The sequence below is a fragment of the Lethenteron reissneri genome, chromosome 47 (genome assembly GCF_015708825.2).
Source record: "Lethenteron reissneri isolate LAM-NWPU_2019-01 chromosome 47, ASM1570882v1, whole genome shotgun sequence".
Classification (NCBI taxonomy): domain Eukaryota; kingdom Metazoa; phylum Chordata; class Hyperoartia; order Petromyzontiformes; family Petromyzontidae; genus Lethenteron; species Lethenteron reissneri.
Window position 1 is genome coordinate 6,332,202 of NC_083825.1, and position 17,059 is coordinate 6,349,260.

General features: G+C 49.4%; 1 protein-coding gene across 1 annotated transcript in view; it reads left to right on the forward strand.

Moving 5' to 3' along the window:
- The first annotated feature begins 1,442 nt into the window (after nucleotides 1–1,442).
- The window catches only part of BMPR1B (bone morphogenetic protein receptor type 1B), a 95,071-nt gene continuing 79,454 nt past the window's right edge, over nucleotides 1,443–17,059 (forward strand). Inside the window, exon 1 of the mRNA XM_061571135.1 lies at nucleotides 1,443–1,824. The gene's annotated coding sequence lies outside the window, so the exon portion shown is untranslated. The remainder of the gene's footprint in view (nucleotides 1,825–17,059) is intronic.

Sequence of the window (17,059 nt, forward strand, 5' to 3'; positions counted from 1 at the left end):
GTGGGTGTCTGGTGGGGTGGAGCGTGGGGTGGTGAGTGTCTGGTGGGGTGGAGCGTGGGGTGGTGGGTGACTGGTGGGGTGGAGCGTGGGGTGGTGAGTGTCTGGTGGGGTGGAGCGTGGGGTGGTGAGTGTCTGGTGGGGTGGAGCGTGGGGTTGTGAGTGTCTGGTGGGGTGGAGCATGGGGTGGTGGGTGTGTGGTGGGGTAGAGCGTGGGGGGTGAGTGTCTGGTGGGGTGGAGCGTGGGGTGGTGAGTGTCTGGTGGGTGGAGCGTGGGGGGTGAGTGTCTGGTGGGGTGGACCGTGGGGTGGTGGGTGTCTGGTGGGGTGGAGCGTGGGGTGGTGGGTGACTGTTGGGGTGGAGCGTGGGGTGGTGGGTGTCTGGTGGGGTGGAGCGTGGGGTGGTGGATGACTGGTGGGGTGGAGCGTGGGGTGGTGAGTGTCTGGTGGGGTAGGAGCGTGGGGTAGTGGGTGACTGGTTGAGTGGAGCGTGGGGTGGTGGGTGTCTGGTGGGGTGGATTGTGGGGTGGTGGGTGACTGGTGGGGTGGAGCGTGGGGTGTGTCTGGTGGGGTGGAGTGTGGGGTGGTGGGTGACTGGTGGGGTGGAGCGTGCGATGGGCTAACAGCGAGGGAGAGTTGGTGTGTGGGGTGTGCAATGGGGGGTTTGTGAGGAGTGTGCTGCTCGCTAACAGCACTTGCCCCAACAGATTGTTAAGGCTATACTGGGACCCTTGTCTTTGTTTTGGAGTGGTGGTGTAGCGGTGAGCTATTGCAGCCTTCCGAACCCGGTAACCCGAGTTCGATTCCCGCTCACGGCCAACACCATTGACGCTTATCTGAACCGGTCCTGGGCCTCCTCTAGGTCGACTCAGCCTCAAATGGGGACCTGGTGCGGTGTGTAAAAACATCGCCACGGGGGAGACAAAGGCGGCCGGGCGTGGTGTTGGCCACCCACCACCTCACGTGCCATTCCGGACTTCATAGGTGCTCGCAAACAAACAGCACTTGCCCCAACAGTCTGTTAAGGCTCTCCGGGGGATCTTTGTGTGAGTGAGTTGAGCGTGTGTGGGGGTTGGGTTGAGGCGAGGCTGTGGGGGTGAGAAGGGGGGTAGGTGAGAGCAATTGCAAGCCTAAAGGACCGCATTTGTGTGCCGAATGCCTACCGACACACACCACCCGCCCCCTGGCACATCAATCAGGCAGTGTCATAGTCAGTGCCTGGAGGAGGTAGGAGGGGAGGATGGGGGGAGGCATTCCCAGCTGCAACCCAAAAGCGAGAGAGAGAGGATGAGGAGGGAGGAGGTTGGTGGTGGTGATGATGATGGGGGGGAGGGAAGGAGGGACTTAAGGGAGGTAGGAGGAGGAGGAGGGGAGAGCAAACGAACGAGCGAGTAAGCGAGAGAGGAGAGAGAGGTGGGGGTGGGTGAGAGAGAGAGAGAGAAGGGGGGTGGGTAGCCAGTCTCCCCCCACACGCAGTGCTCGCTGGCAGAGCGGGACAAGGAGGCACCAACGCAGCGGCCCCGTGGCTCCCGCACCGAGAGGCGACTTCCAAATCCGCCTCGCCGTGACAGCGTCGACGTCGCAGTGAGTGGGTCGAACGCGAGCCGAGCCGCTAGGACGACTGCCCCCTCTTGGAATCAACCAGAGCCATAACCTCCACACACCGCCGCCACCACCACGCCCGCAGAACTTTTATTGGACGTAACTTTTCACCGCCGTCTGGAGGAAGGGGAGGAGGGGGGGCATCCCAAGCGCGTTCTCGAGAAGGAGAGAGATTCGAGTCTCCGAGCGCAGAGGCGAGAGAGGAGCTCCACGCTTCCCGTGCCAGGTGAGTGGCCGGCAGAGCTTGAGTGTGTTCCTGGCGTGCTGCGTGGTGCGTGGGGTGTTGGTGTTGGTGGTGGTGTTGGTGGTGTTGTTGGTGGTGTTGCGATGACGGACAAGGCTGTCTCGGGGCGCGATCGACTGCGGCAGGGCTAAGCCGCTTGCTCGAGCGGCTCGGCCGTGCCTGTGCCTGGCCTCTCCTAGGTCGACTCGGCCTCAAATGAGTAGCTGGTGCGGTGTGTAAACATTAGCACTGGGGAGACAAAGGCGGCCCGGCGTGGTGATGGCCACCCACCCGCTCGTGTGCAGTGGCGGCCTTCATAGGTGCTCGCTAAACGCACTTGCCCCAACAGTTTGTTGAGACTATACGGGAGATCTTTGTCCTTTGTTTGTCCTGTGACAGACGTGCGTCCGTCAGTGAATCCGTGCGTATGATGATGGTCGTGGTGTGATGATGATGGTCGTGGTGTGATGATGGTCGTGGTGTGATGATGATGGTCGTGGTGTGATGATGATGGTCGTGCTGTGATGATGATGATGGTCGTGGTGTGATGATGATGCTGGTCGTGGTGTGATGATGATGATGCTGGTCGTGGTGTGATGATGATGATGGTCGTGGTGTGATGATTATGATGGTCGTGGTGTGATGATGATGGTCGTGGTGTGATGATGATGGTCGTGGTGTGATGATGATGATGGTCGTAGTGTGATGATGATGATGATGGTCGTGGTGTGATGATGATGGTCGTGGTGTGATGATGATGGTCGTGGTGTGATGATGATGATGATGGTCGTGGTGTGATGATGATGGTCGTGGTGTGATGATGATGATGGTCGTGGTGTGATGATGATGATGGTCGTGGTGTGATGATGATGGTCGTGGTGTGATGATGATGATGATGGTCGTGGTGTGATGATGACGGTCGTGGTGTGATGATGATCGTGGTGTGATGATGATGATCGTGGTGTGATGATGACGGTCGTGGTGTGATGATGATGATGACGGTCACGGTGTGATGATGATGATGGTCATGGTGTGATGATGATGGTCGTGGTGTGATGATGACGGTCGTGGTGGTGGTGATGATGATGGTCGTGGTGTGATGATGACGGTCGTGGTGGTGGTGGTGGTGGTCATTGACGACGATGACGACGACGATTCACGCTGCACAGCTCTCTCCAATGATGCTCTCGGGTTGTCTTGTTCGGCGTGATGTTCGACGTTTCGTCACACGTGCCGGGAGCTCCTTCGGGTTCCTGCAGGCGGCAGCGATGTAAAGATGATGTAGTGCACTGCGCTTTTGACGGGCCGCAGTTAGTGATGGCGATGAACCAGTAGCAGCCGTAATAGAGGCTTTTTGGGGTGAGATCGCGTCAATGTATAAATGTGTCGTCAAAACCCGCCACCACCCGACACAGCCAACTAGTAAGGGTTGTCACGTAAACAGAACGTGGCCAATTCGTCACTAGTACAGCACACCGGTGTGTTGGAGAGTGTGTCGGGTGGTGGCGGGTTTAACGACACATTTATATATTCACTCGATCTAACCCAAAACAAACTCTTATGGATGATATTGGTCGCGAAAGCCCTACCGCGTGTTAAACAGTAGCAGCCTTGTGGGTGGGTGGAGGTGGAGCATGTGTGAGTGTGATTGTCCACCGACTAAGCATTGGTTGTCGTGCTGTCAGAGGTAGTACAGCAAGTAGGTTCGAAACTATTCGAGTGTCGTCTCCTTTCGTGTGCGCCGTCTGGATTTCTCCACGCAAGTCGCGTCTCTTTCACCTGTTAATCGCTTGAGTAGTCGCCGTTATGTATCCATACATTTTGGTAAAGTTACGTAGATAGAAACATAATAAAATAATACAAAAATCACGACGTTTCGATCGCAACAAAAGCAATCGTCTTCAGCAAACCGCTTGCTGAATTGTTTCACCCGAAGACGATTGGCTCGCGTCGCGATCGAAACGTCGTGATTTTGTATTATTGTTTTTCTATCTACGCGACTTTACCGGCATACCCAACGAGTATGATGAATTCCTGCTGTCACGAAAGCTTTAAGTGGTTATTTATCCAGCTAAGTCCCATTCAGGCTTGAGACTCGCTTCCAATGAGCGTCCATCTATTTGAATGTTTGGCCGATGCAATGGACGAGTGTTTGCCATGAGAAACCGGGGGGGGGGGGGGGGGGGAGTGGGTAACAAGACGCCATGCGTCTTGATTCAAGATGAACGTGATGGTTACAATACAATTAAGGTATTCCATTGCAACGAGCAAAAACAAAGCCGAGCAAAACCCGCCTGAAAAACAGCCCCTGGTTTCTACCATTTCGTCGTTGTTTTTGTAATCCAGGTCACGTCTGCCCGTCTTGCCAAATCACACTCTGTACGAGTGTCGAATGACAGTTGAAATGTCATTTTCAGTTTCATAATCACGGTATCATTCGTACAAAATCCGTGTTGGTCCATCATCGTTGACGACTGTCGTCAACCCCCACGACGCTTCCCCCGTCGATTATTTTCACCTTCACCGAGTCCACTTTGGGTTACAAGTTTGACATTTGTAACTTTTTCATACGCACTCATCTTAAACCCATTACACAACCTTTGGGGGGAAAAAAAACTGCTGGGGCTCAATAGAAAATAAACTCGTTATTAGTAGAGGGGACTCATCTTCTTGGTTCTTTCGGTAAAGTCATGTAGAAGGGAGATAACAGACCTGTTCTTCACCTGAGGACGGCTGCTTGCGTTGTGGCCGAAACGTCGTGAGAATTGTATTATTTTATTATGTTTTATTATTATTTTATTATCTCCCTTCTATGTGACTTTACCGAAAGAACCAAGAAGATGAATCCCTGCAGTCACGAAAGCTTTCAATCGAAAAGTAGACGGGACCTAAAGCTATGCCCTGTCTATCGGGGTTTGGGAAGCGGTGATGGCAGTGGTTGACGTAAAGAGCAATCAACCCGGCACGATAAGTCCTATACTCGGGTCACGGCCACTATCCCGTGGCGAGTGGCATCTGAACCAGTGCTGGGCTTGTCCCCCATTCACCAATCGTCACAGTTTGGTGAAGTATGGTCAAAACATCCTCCATGACCACCAACACGGCGTGGGGAGGAAGCCGTGAAAAAACTCTCATTCGCATCTGGGGAAAATGAGCTTCATAGCTCGTCGGATTCCTCCGGAATAAATAAATATTCTGATTCTGATCTGGAAGTGGATTGATACAAAAAAATGTGTCAATTATTATTAATGTACGCATTAATGTCCTCCACAACAACAACAACATCAGCGAAGTGAATTTTCCAGATTCTGGTTTAGTGTTTCACAGGTACGCTAACGTTTTATAAACGTCTAAACATTCACGTTCACGGAGTGGGTGGGTGGTGGTGCTCGCGCACGCTACCTGTTGCGAACTTCTCTCTTACCCCAGCCGACAACCCCCCCTCCCCTCCCCCCCCTGCTTTTGTCTGGCTTTTGAAAATAAATTGTCGGCATTAAATCATTAAATCGATATCAGATGTGCTCTCCAGTCGCCTGAAGATCAGACTCCTGCCTCTCACAGCAGCGACGACCACCTAACCGGAGATCACTTGAGGACACTCTCTCCCTCGCACCACAGGAATTGCGGGGGGGGGGGGGGAGATGGAGGTGGGGGGTGATATTATTCCGAGCGGCTCAATTTGAAAGGACATCACTTGAAAGATGTAAGGCATCGCTCGCCCAGCGCCTAACCGTGGTGATGTCGGATAATTTCAGCGCCTGGCACGACTCATCCTGGGGCCCTGTGTCGTGCCAGACTGACTGGTGAGACGAGGAGGAGGAGAGATGTGGGAATTTTTTCTTATGTTTTCGAAGACTGTGATGGAGGGAGCCTCCGTTCTGGTTAACTTGCGACCACAGATGGAACAGATCACTCGGCCGCTTTGTACGCTCAAGCGAGATCTTAATAGTGTTTTAAAGAAAATAAAGAAGAGTAACCGGGGCTTCACTTCTTGCGGAGAAAATATTTGTTTCGGGGTATGGCTGATGGTCTGGGAGCAGGGCGGCACGTGATCGAAGTAGCCACAGCCATAGCGAGGCGGATACTGGATGTGGTGTGCCGGTGGGGAGGTTCAGCCCTGCCCGTGTCTGAACGAATGTGGCAAACCGCGCAGACTAAGGGAAACAAACTTCGTTGGAAGTTTGAGGGCAGCGTCTGCGATGGTGTTTTTGTGTGGGGTTATTTATTTATTTTGGCGTTCGGATATTTCGTCGTGCAGTGTTGCGATTTTTGGTTGATGTGCGCGCGTCGTATGAGTTTGATCATATCAGTGGCAAGTGATATCTGAACTAAACTAGTCCCAGGTCGCAAACCTTTTCCAAACTCGCACTGGCGAAAAATTGTCAAACGTTCCGCAGATCTCACCTTATGTAGCGGAGGTGGGGAGGGGGGGAGGCCTTAATCCAGCAGTGGATTGACGAAAGACCGTAAATAATTCAAAGAGTCTTAAGCGTGCAATTGTGAACAATTATCTTTTCTTTCGCAGGGTTTTTAAGTCGTGTGTAAGAAACCTTTGTTGGGAGCGATTTCACGCTCGCACTTTGATGCTCATGCGGAGTGAAGTGTTGGTATTTCTTTTAAAAGTTATAAAAAAATATATAGAGTTGGCGAAGTCAAATGAACGAGCGGTCCAATGGTTTCTGGGATGAGCCAGAGAGCGTGACGTATCACCGAGCATGCGTTTCGTCAGACTGATTCGCCGAAGGATTGTCGCACTTTTAATAAGAGTTCATTAAGCCCGTCATTATGACAGCCAGTGTAGGTTTGATTGGGAAGTTCAGTTTGTCATAACTTGTAATGGAGAGAAAAAAAATCACCCACATCCTACAGTACACGTAGGTGCACAGTACAGACCTTAAATTTCGATTTAAAGGTTTCGTGACTGCAGGGATTCATCTTCTTGGTTCTTTCGGTAAAGTCACGTAGAAGGGAAGTAATAAAATAATAAAAATAAAACATAATAAAATAATTCTCACGACGTTTCGACCACAACGCAAGCAGCCGTCCTCAGGTGAAACCAGACCTTATGTCAATCCACTGCTGGATGAGAACCTGTCCAACGCAACTTGATTTGGCAGGGAGCTATTTGACCATACTTCACCACTCTGGTCAGTGTCGAGTTCGTGAAAGGCACGGTGCACAGTACGACACAGCCGTTGATTTATTTTGTCGTGTTAACCTCTGCTTATAACTTAAGCCCTGCACTGGTTTCACTTTTATCGGTATCATCAGCAGGCCTCTATAAACAAGCCTACAAGAGCTACATCACCATTGGTACCTCATTTGCCAGTAAAAAATATGATAATTGTTTTTTTACCCTTTTATCTGGCAATAAAACTGACATCTTTTTTACGAGGAGTCATGTTTGCATAGACCACAATACCTGTATTCATAATGCAAACAAAAAACACAACTCTGATAATGTATGCACTGTCCTTGAAGTTGATTGGTCCACACCCGAGACAGCTTTCCTTAGAGCCTAGTCTCACATGGGTTGGTATTGTGATCAATGCAAACATGACTCCTTGTAAAAAAAAGGTGTCAGTTTTGTTGCCAGATAAAAGGGTAAAAAAAACAATTATCAAGAGCTACATCATCATGCATAGTGGTCACTCGACCAACAACCAATACCCAGGCTCCAGCCTGTTCAGCGTGAGGACCCTGATGAAATTGGGCACTTTTACGGATAGTTTGGTAACGATTCCAGCACATTACTAGCATCTAAATATATGAGCTAGGATTGTGCACCATTACATAACTCGCATCACACGTCTATCAATCATACAGTGTGCTATGCAAATTCTGGCTGTGGCATGCCCCTTTGATCAAACTGACACGAACCGATACTCGGCCTCTGTACACTAAAATCAACTTCATGTACCACATCTCCCCCCCCACCCCCCCCACCCCCCCCCAAAGTAAACCGACATCATGTAAGTTATACACTGGAGCTGTGCTAGACTTTACAGTATCTGAATCGGAGGTCGCAACCGGGTACCCGATACCCGTACCCTACTCGATGCCCGGCTACCCGTACCCGGCCGGGTACGAGTACCCATTTGTGACCCTGGTGCGGCCGGGTACGGGTACAGGTAGGCCGCGAGTCCCTGGTGAGTCACCGTTTGTCACTCATTTCCTAACGTCTTGTCTCTTCTCACAATTCAAGTTCCTAGAATCAACCCACCCGCGCCTGCAACATGGCTTCATCTCAGAGGTCGCAATCGGGTACCCGTACCCTACCCGATACCCGGCCGGTTACGGGTAGCCGGGTATCGGGTAGGGTACGGGTACCCGTTTTCGACCCTGGTGCGGCCGGGTACGAGTAAGGAATCAAAACCCGTTTGCGACCTCTGATCTGAATTCGTTCTTTATGTATTTATTATTTTCTCAGATGCATAGCATCCATAAGTTTGCGAGGTTCTGAAACTCCACGTGTGCGGTCTGCACCTACCACGTAAAAGGGTACGACGTGAACCCGTTTGATGCTTCGTGTGAAGTGAAAATACTCGGCACGTAGCTTCATCAAGTGTCCCTCGCCGATAACCATGGGGCTTGCCCGGCGGCTTTGGAGTCATGGACACGGACTGCTGATGAGGCTTATGCGAGTGAAACCAAGTCTCGAGTTTGCCAGCTGGAAAAAGCCGAATCTACTGGTAAACATCGCTTCGTCATTAACACTGCGGCTTTAAAATAATAATCTATAATAGGTGAGATTTGGGACAATGGTCATTCTTCATAGCACAGAGGAGGGTCGTTGCCCGAAACGTCGCCTGTTTATATATGTACGATTGTATTCATCCTTTTAAGGCCACACACACACACAGTGTTATTGACAAATACGTTGAGTTCACATTCTTGGTTCTTATGGTAAAGTCACGTAGATAGAAAAAAAACATGGAAAAAATAAAAAAATTTTAATTTAAATTAAATTTATAAATAGCAAATTAGAAGTAAATTTTTTTTAATACGTTGAGTTGTTTGCTGTTTGTGCCTGGCAGCAGCACAACCAACGCACCAGCAGCAGGAGCCGCGTCACACAAATCGTTTCAGCTTATGCAGAATTGCCGGCGGCGGCTGCTGTTGCTGACGGCGTGAGATGCAACTTTGGTGTGCACCTAACCCGGCCACCTGATGCTCGTGTGGGAGAGGCAGAGAGCCCAGCATCTCAATTCGGTTCCTGAAGAAGCTTCCAGCACGTGGGGCGAGACGTCGGGATATTTGTGCCGAACCACCCGACGTAGCGAGATGTTCACTCTCCGGTCGCGAAATGTTCACTCTCTTGCCTGCTCGTGCACGAGTTCGATCCGGACCATGACACCTGCTGTATATTTGGAGTTTGTAGCTCTCTCTCTCCCCGTGGTCGCGTGGATTTCTCTCCGATTGTTTCCCTCCACGTGCGTGCTAGAGCATTTTGTTGCCGTAAATGTCCACGTGACGATAAGCCTCTTCGTTGAACTATCATTTGTGGCCATGTCGCTTCTCAAACAAAAAAATAACCTACACAAATCGGTGTGGCTTACCTGGTTAAAAAAAAATAGTTTATAGTTTTATTTTATACAAGTCTAGCCGGCTTGTCGTGAAATCAGTGTGGGAAGAAAATCTGTGTGGGGATGTGGGGGGGCGGGGTGTTTATGAGTGTGAGCGCACCTCTGTAAACTGAACGCCCGATGGATTTTTTTTTCTACGACATGCAGGTGGGCGCGCAATATTCTCCGGGACATTGCTCAGCGTCGCAGCTATGGGTACAGGTGTGTGTGGCGTGCGTGTGTGTGCGCAAGGCAGCAATTGCGAGATGGAGATAACGCGCCGAATAAACAGCCGGGTATCGGAGGACCGAGGGGGTTTATGGTGCTAAGGTGGCAATGTTTAAACCATACCGCGCCTCTCCCCCCCCCCCTCTCTCCTCCTCCGCCTACTACAGCCGCGTAATCATAAACGAAGCGAGCCTCCATTCAGACGTGTACGCGTCGTCGTGTTGAGATTTACGGAACGCTGCAGTGGGTTAGCAAAAAAATTAACCCGTTTTTCACTATAAATCCTTTATATGCGTGGCGGCTAGAGTCCTCTCGTCCTCTGGCTTGAGATGGCTGCCACCTATGGGTCAGATGATTGTCTGCCACCATTAAGCAATTGGTAAATAAATATTTAAAAAATTTCCCTAAACAGTGTAAAATTTTGGAAAAAAATTTCACGAAAATTAATTGTTCACGCACAACGAGTCTGTGTGAAAAATGTCAGCTCGATTGGATCACGGGAAGTGGGTTAAAAAACGACCGAAAGATTTGCACGGTCGTAAGCAAGCAAGCAAGCGAACTTAATATAAAGGATTTTTAAAAAAGGGGCTGTAGATATGTTTGTGAGAATGTATGTAGTGTGCGCGCGTTTGTTTATATATTTATTTGGCTATCTTATGCATCTTCCATTTGTGCCCATGCACCCACCCCACCCGGTCAGCCTTACAGAGCGCCAGCCACTGGCTGTTTATTTTGTAATGGGAGGATTAGGTGCAACAGCAATCACTCACCACAATCTAAACGCTGGGCCCATTCATTAATTCACTCACACGCACACACAGTCACTCAGACACAATACACATCCACACAGTGACACACATTTGCACGCCTGTGTAATGCACACACGGGCAATATTACCCAAACAAAGACAAATACGCTGACCGTTGGGGCAAGGGCTGTGAGCGAGTAGCTACCGATGAAGGCCGGCACGTCAGGGGCCCAGGGACCGGTTTAGATCATCGTCACGGGGTGTTGGTGGCCGCGAGAGGGGAAACGAACTCTGGTTCGATTCGTAGCGCGGCGCGCTAACTGCTGCGCCACCGCTCCACATTCTCACCCAAACACGCTCACACACTACGGGGGGGGGGGGGGGTCTTGTACCCGCTCGTCACACAAAGATCGTGTGACGAGTGCCTTAGCTCAGACGCTTACACATGCTACAATTGATCTTATCCATCATCATCGCCAGCCATGGTCGATCTGCTGCTGGATGAGGGTCTCCCCCAAGCTACTGCCATCTCTCTTGCTCCTGCGAACGGTGATGATGCTGACGTTATCAGCCGGTAACTTTCCACCGCTGGGCAAAGGCGTCCCCCATCAACCCCTCCATTCCTTCCTCTCCCCAGCCGCTTCCGTGCAGGAAATCGGTTGCGAGTTGTTAACTCCCTCGCTTGGAATACAGGAGGTCGTGGGTTCGATCCCGGCGTTTTTACACGTCTCTCCCTCCCTCCCTCCCTGTGGATTTTATCCGGCTTTAGAGTATCTGGCTGCTGAAAATTGCCACGAGAAAAGCCACTTCGTTGAGTCATCATTTGTGGCCAAGTCGCTTCTGAAACAAAGAGAATATCTTGATTTAAAGCTTTCGTGACTGCAGGGATTCATATTCTCGGTTCTTTCGGTAAAGTCACGTAGAAGGGAAATAATAAAATAATAAAAATATTAACAATAAAAATTCTCACGACGTTATTTCTGTGGATTTCACACCTGATGATGATTGCTTGTGCTGCAGTCGAAACGTCGTGAGAATGTTTATTGTTTTATATTATTTTATTATTTCCCTTCTATGTGACTTTACCGAAAGAACCAAGAATATAAAGAGAATATCGCTCAGTGGGCCCTTTACCTGGTAGAAGACAAATAGTGTTGATAGTGAAACATGTTTGTGTGGCCTCTCATCTCCGTCATTTGGTCTCGCTGCTGCTGCTGCTTGCATCGTCGCTACTTCTGATTCTTCTCTTCCCTGACCCTCCGCTCTCCGCTCCGTGGTTAATTCTGTGCCTCTCGTCCGCTGTTCTCACGACGAGTCTGGCCCATTTCCCCACTTCCCACCACGTAAGGCGATGAACGTCATCTTACCTCCTCACCTTCTACAGTAAACACCCCGCCCCTACCCCCCGCGTTTTTCCACGTTCGTTAATTTACCCTTCCTCCACCCATTCAAATACAAATCAACTCGTTCCGCGATGATTGTTAAACACCGTCCCAAGTGACGCGCTAAGCAATGAACGCTGTCTGCGTCAATAGAGCCGATTCGAATTAAGATTGAGATCTCGGTGTACACGCGTGTGTGTACACGCGTGTGTGTACACGCGTGTGTGTACACGCGTTTCGCGTGACCCAGACAGCCTTTATTTGTTAAACACGTCGGCTTTCGCGACCAATACTATTCATACTCTTAGGTTTTTTCGGTAAAGTCACGTAGGTAAAGATAAATAATGAAAATAAATAATAAAATGATAGAAATAATAATAGAAATTAAATAATTCTTTTCTGTTATTATTTCTATCATTTTATTTTCATTATCTATTTTCACCTACGTGACTTTACCGGAAAAAAAACCTAAGAGTATGAATCCTTGCAGTCACGAAAGCTTCAAATCTAGAATAAATACTATTCGTACTCAAAGGGTTTTTTTTTTTCTGTTAGATCTAACAAAAAAAAAACCTTTATTATAGGGTTCGTTTGCGAAGCGCGTCACTTGGACGTGTTTAAAACAATCATCAGGCGCGTTCAGCGTGGAACGAGTTGATTTGTATTTGAGTGCGGGGAAGAGTCAATTGGTAAACGCGGAAAGACAAAGCGTGGTGGTGGTGGTGGTGAGCGAGGACTTGAGTGTGCCTTACCTTAAACTTGTGATACTATTCTTACTTCACGTACGTGTCCAGGCCATAATTCCGGTGGTAGTTGCTCTTCTGGCGTTCTTCACACATTTCCAGAGGGGGGGGGGGTGGCACTTTCGCCGGTAAGACATCGCCACTGTGAAGGCCCCACCACATCAATCTGACACCATCGAGGTTTTAAATCGCTGGTTGTAGTGGAATTGAGTTGTTGTTCTGAATACCGGGAGATCGTTGATCGATGTTCGGTCGCCGGATTGACAAGAGTCGTGATTTCTCACTGAATGGAGTGGGCCGCTTTAAAACTGCCATGGTCTACTCCGCTGTATATTTGGAGTTTACGTATCTCTCCGTGTGATTGTGTGGATTTCTCTCCGGGTCCTCCAGTTGTTTTTCTTTCTCTACGCAATTAGAAACGTGCGTTTAGAGTAATTTGACAGCTATACGTTTCCACGTGATGATGATAAGCCACTTCGTCGAGCTATCGTTTGTGGCCAGGTCGCTTCTGAAAAAGAGATGCATAGCTCAGTGGGGGCTTTCCTGGTAAAGTAAAAATAGTAAAACAAATTAAAAGTAGAGTTTTGTTTTTACTTTGGGTACATCTCACTCTATCACTGTACTGGACTTGGAATCCTGTACCGGGTCGTTCCTGCGTTGTTGTAATAATAATAAAAGTATAATACTTAGCAGGCTTCCGCAACCGATATTATCCATAAAATATATTTTTATAATTGCGTCGTTAAACCCGCCACCACCCGACACAGCCAATAAGTCAGGTTTGTCACGTAAACAAAACGTGGCAATTCGTTACCAGTGCAGCACACAACGATGTGTTGGAGGGTAAACCCACGATATTTACAATTCGAGAACGACGTTCTGTCTGTAATTCCATCCAGCATCATCAGGCGGCAGCCAGGATTAACATTTGTAAATTAAATAAAAAGCATTACATTTGTTTCGCTCAAATTGAATAGCGATTAAGGACGGTGCAAGTCCATCTCTCCGTGATCCACCTACCCTTCGTCCAAGCGGCCGTTTTTACAACCCTGCATTACCCCACGCACGCGCGCAACATAATGATGATGATAACAATACAAGGGTGTGTTTTAACAGGGTATAACATAAACATAGCAGTAAATTGTTGTAAGTGGCTCGTAAAGGATGGAGAGAGGGGAAGTGGTGAAGGAGGTGATGGAGGATGCGGCAGAGGCGTAAATAACAATGGGCCGACTGTGAGAGTCGCGATGAGCTCAACAGGTGATCCTCTAGCCAGTACAATGTGTAGTTGTGTAGGTGAGGTCGGTCTCCCTCCTTCATGCAATTGCACGTCGCTTGCCATCACCACGCTGTCTCTACAATACACAGACGGACCTGCTTAAACATTGTTCAAGCTGCAAATGCGTTACTAAACATCATTTCAACAACAACAACAAGCAATTACAATTTCGATTTAAAGCTTTCGTGACTGCACGGATTCATCTTCTTGGTTCTTTCGGTAAAGTCACGTAGAAGGGAAATAATACAATAATAAAAATAAGTGCGACAAACCAACTCTTAACTCTCACTCTTCAACCCCTGTAGCTTATACGATGGTGGCGGGGGGGGGGGGTGTACGACACAATCAATGTTAAACAAACTACACTGACATTTGAAACGCAAAAAAACAGAATGAGTGACGATACAATCGGCCCGTGTCTGCAATGACACTTTAGCTATCTCGCACCGCTCCCCCCCCCTCGTGTATATAAATACTTATTGTGAAGATTTATCAGGATGAGGGAGGGGTGGTGGGAGCTCAACGAGCCATCGTCCTCCGGTGGCTTGTTTCTGGCAGACAACGAGTCTCGACTCGCGTGGACGTTGAACTTCTTTCGCACCGCACGTAGCCAACCGCGCTCATCGGAGGAGTGCGCGGGGGGAAACCCGCGTGAAACTAGACGCGGAAAAAAAAGCGGTTCTAAAGGAGTGAGTTTGTCAGCCTGGATGACGATTTAAGAGCACACATGGCTCCAGCGGATTCCTGACGTCGGAAGGAAGAAGCGTTCCAGACGGCCGCAGAAGCGCGTCTGAACTTGATCGGCAAGATGCACGATTTGGGGGGGGTGCCGAGGTGGATGTGCGACGTGGTACCGAGCGACCTGTATCGGTGGGCAGATAAACGCCGCGTTGCTCGCGGTCGTTTGGCAACAACCAGAGAGAGCGAGCGAGGCATTGATTTTTCAAACCCGGCACTATCGGTCGACGTGACTTTGCAGTGCTGTCGACGACTACACCGCACGTCCACCCAGTGCCCCGTTCGAGTGCCCCCCCCCACACCGCATCTCTCCCCACTCCTCCCACTCTCATTATTTCTTAATTGTTTGTCTAACAGGGGCCAGGAAGTGGGGCGACTAAGAGGGCTGGCTGGCTGGCTGGGGAGGTCGAGTCTGAGTTTGAGAGCGAGGAGCGGGTGAAAGTGTGGCAGTGGTGGTGATGATGATGATGGTGGTGGTGGTGATGATAATGGTGATGATGATGATTGTGGTAGTGCGATATATGGGGAGCGGTAGTTTAGCGGTTGGCGCGCTGCGATTCCCGCTCGCGGCCAACACCAGTGACGATTATCTGAACCGGTCCTGGACCTCCCCTAGGCCGACTCGGCCTCAAATGAGTTCCCGACGTGGTGTGTAAACATCGCCACCGGGGAGACAAAGGCGGCCGGGCGTGGTGCTGGCCACCCACCCCCCTCGTGTGTCTTCTATAAGTGCTCGCTAACAGCACTTGCCCCAACAGTCTGTGAAGGCTATACGGGGGATCTTTGCCTTTGGCTGGTACGGGTGTTGTGGGCGAGGAGGGAGGGGGGGTGATGCTGGCTGAAGTTACGCAGGGCGATGTTTCGTGGTCGTCTTCGCTCGTGACGCGCACTGATGACTTCCTGCTCCGATTTGGAGTCATAACGTTGGCATGGAGAAGTGAGCGGTCCATCTGTCCGCTTGGCCGATTGAACCTCACCACCATCATCATCACCACCACCACCATCATCACCATCATCATCATCGTTGTCATCGTCGACTTCTTCGAAGTGTTGAACGTCTTCATCGTCGTCTGCGGAGGCGTCTCTTGGTCGTGCCGTGCCGCGTGTTGATCGGCGTGATGTCCGACGTTTCGCTCTCAAGTGCAGGGAGCTACTTCAGGAACTAACATTTTCAACGATTTGTTCAACAAGCGGTAACATCCCGATAGCACATCTAAAGAGCTGTTTCACCATCATCGTCGTCGTCATCTTAATAATCACCGTCATCATCATCATTATCCGATTACCATCATCTTAATCATCACTCATCATCATCACCATAATTACGATCACCATCATCTTCATCTTAGCCATTCCCATCATCATCACCAGCATTACGATCAGCATCACCCTCTGGTGAATGCATCTTAATAATCACCGTCATCATCATCATTATCCGATCATCTTCATCTTAATCATCACTCATCATCATCACCATAATTACGATCACCATCATCTTCATCTTAGCCATTCCCATCATCATCACCAGCATTACGATCAGCATCACCCTCTGGTGAATGCATCTTAATAATCACCGTCATCATCATCATTATCCGATCATCTTCATCTTAATCATCACTCATCATTATCACCATAATTACGATCACCATCATCTTCATCTTAGCCATTCCCATCATCATCACCAGCATTACGATCAGCATCACCCTCTGGTGAATGCAACGATGCGAAAACAATTAAGCAACTTGGATGACGATATTAAGTAATTGCAGCGTGTTAGCAAAACATTGTCGGAAGAAGAAAACAAAAGGGCGGGAACTCCTTGCTATATCCACTTCAACAGACGCATTCCCTGCACCCATATTTCATACTCGGCATAACGCGTGCTTCCTACAATAATAATGATATATGATGAGTTTCACTTTGCGGGGAAGTCATCAGTGTTTGTTTTATAGCCTGGCTTACCACCTCCTAGAATAACGCTAGTAAATGACTTTGAGCTTTTGTCATTCCACTGCTGGATGATACCTCGGCATTCGCTCATCGGGGGTTGGTTTATCCATACTTCGCCGTGCTAGGTTCGGTGCAACTTGGTGAAGTGGGAGCCAGAGGATTTGAGAGTGCATCGAATCGGCTCTCGCTCGCCACCGATGTTAGCTGTGGTCTTGGAATAAAACTCGGGTTGCAGGCTTAGTGGTCGTCTGACCATACTTGCACCACAATTGGTACAAATTGGTGAAGTGGATGTGGGGAGGGTGAGTTGGGGCGTGAGAGTTCTTCGCTCGCCACGCCACTGATGTTAGCCATGGCCGAAGTTACAAACTAAACTCAACTCTTTGTTTTACCAGGTAAGGCCCACGGAGGGACATAGCCCTCTTTCAGAAGCGACCTGGCCACAAATGATAGCGAAAAAAGTGGCGTATGTGGACATTTATAGCAGTCAAATAGTATAAACGCATGTTCCTAAATGTGGAGATGGAAACCGGAGGATCCGGAGAAAATCCACACGACCACGGGGAGAGACACGCAAACTCCAAATATACATCAGCAGCAGGCGT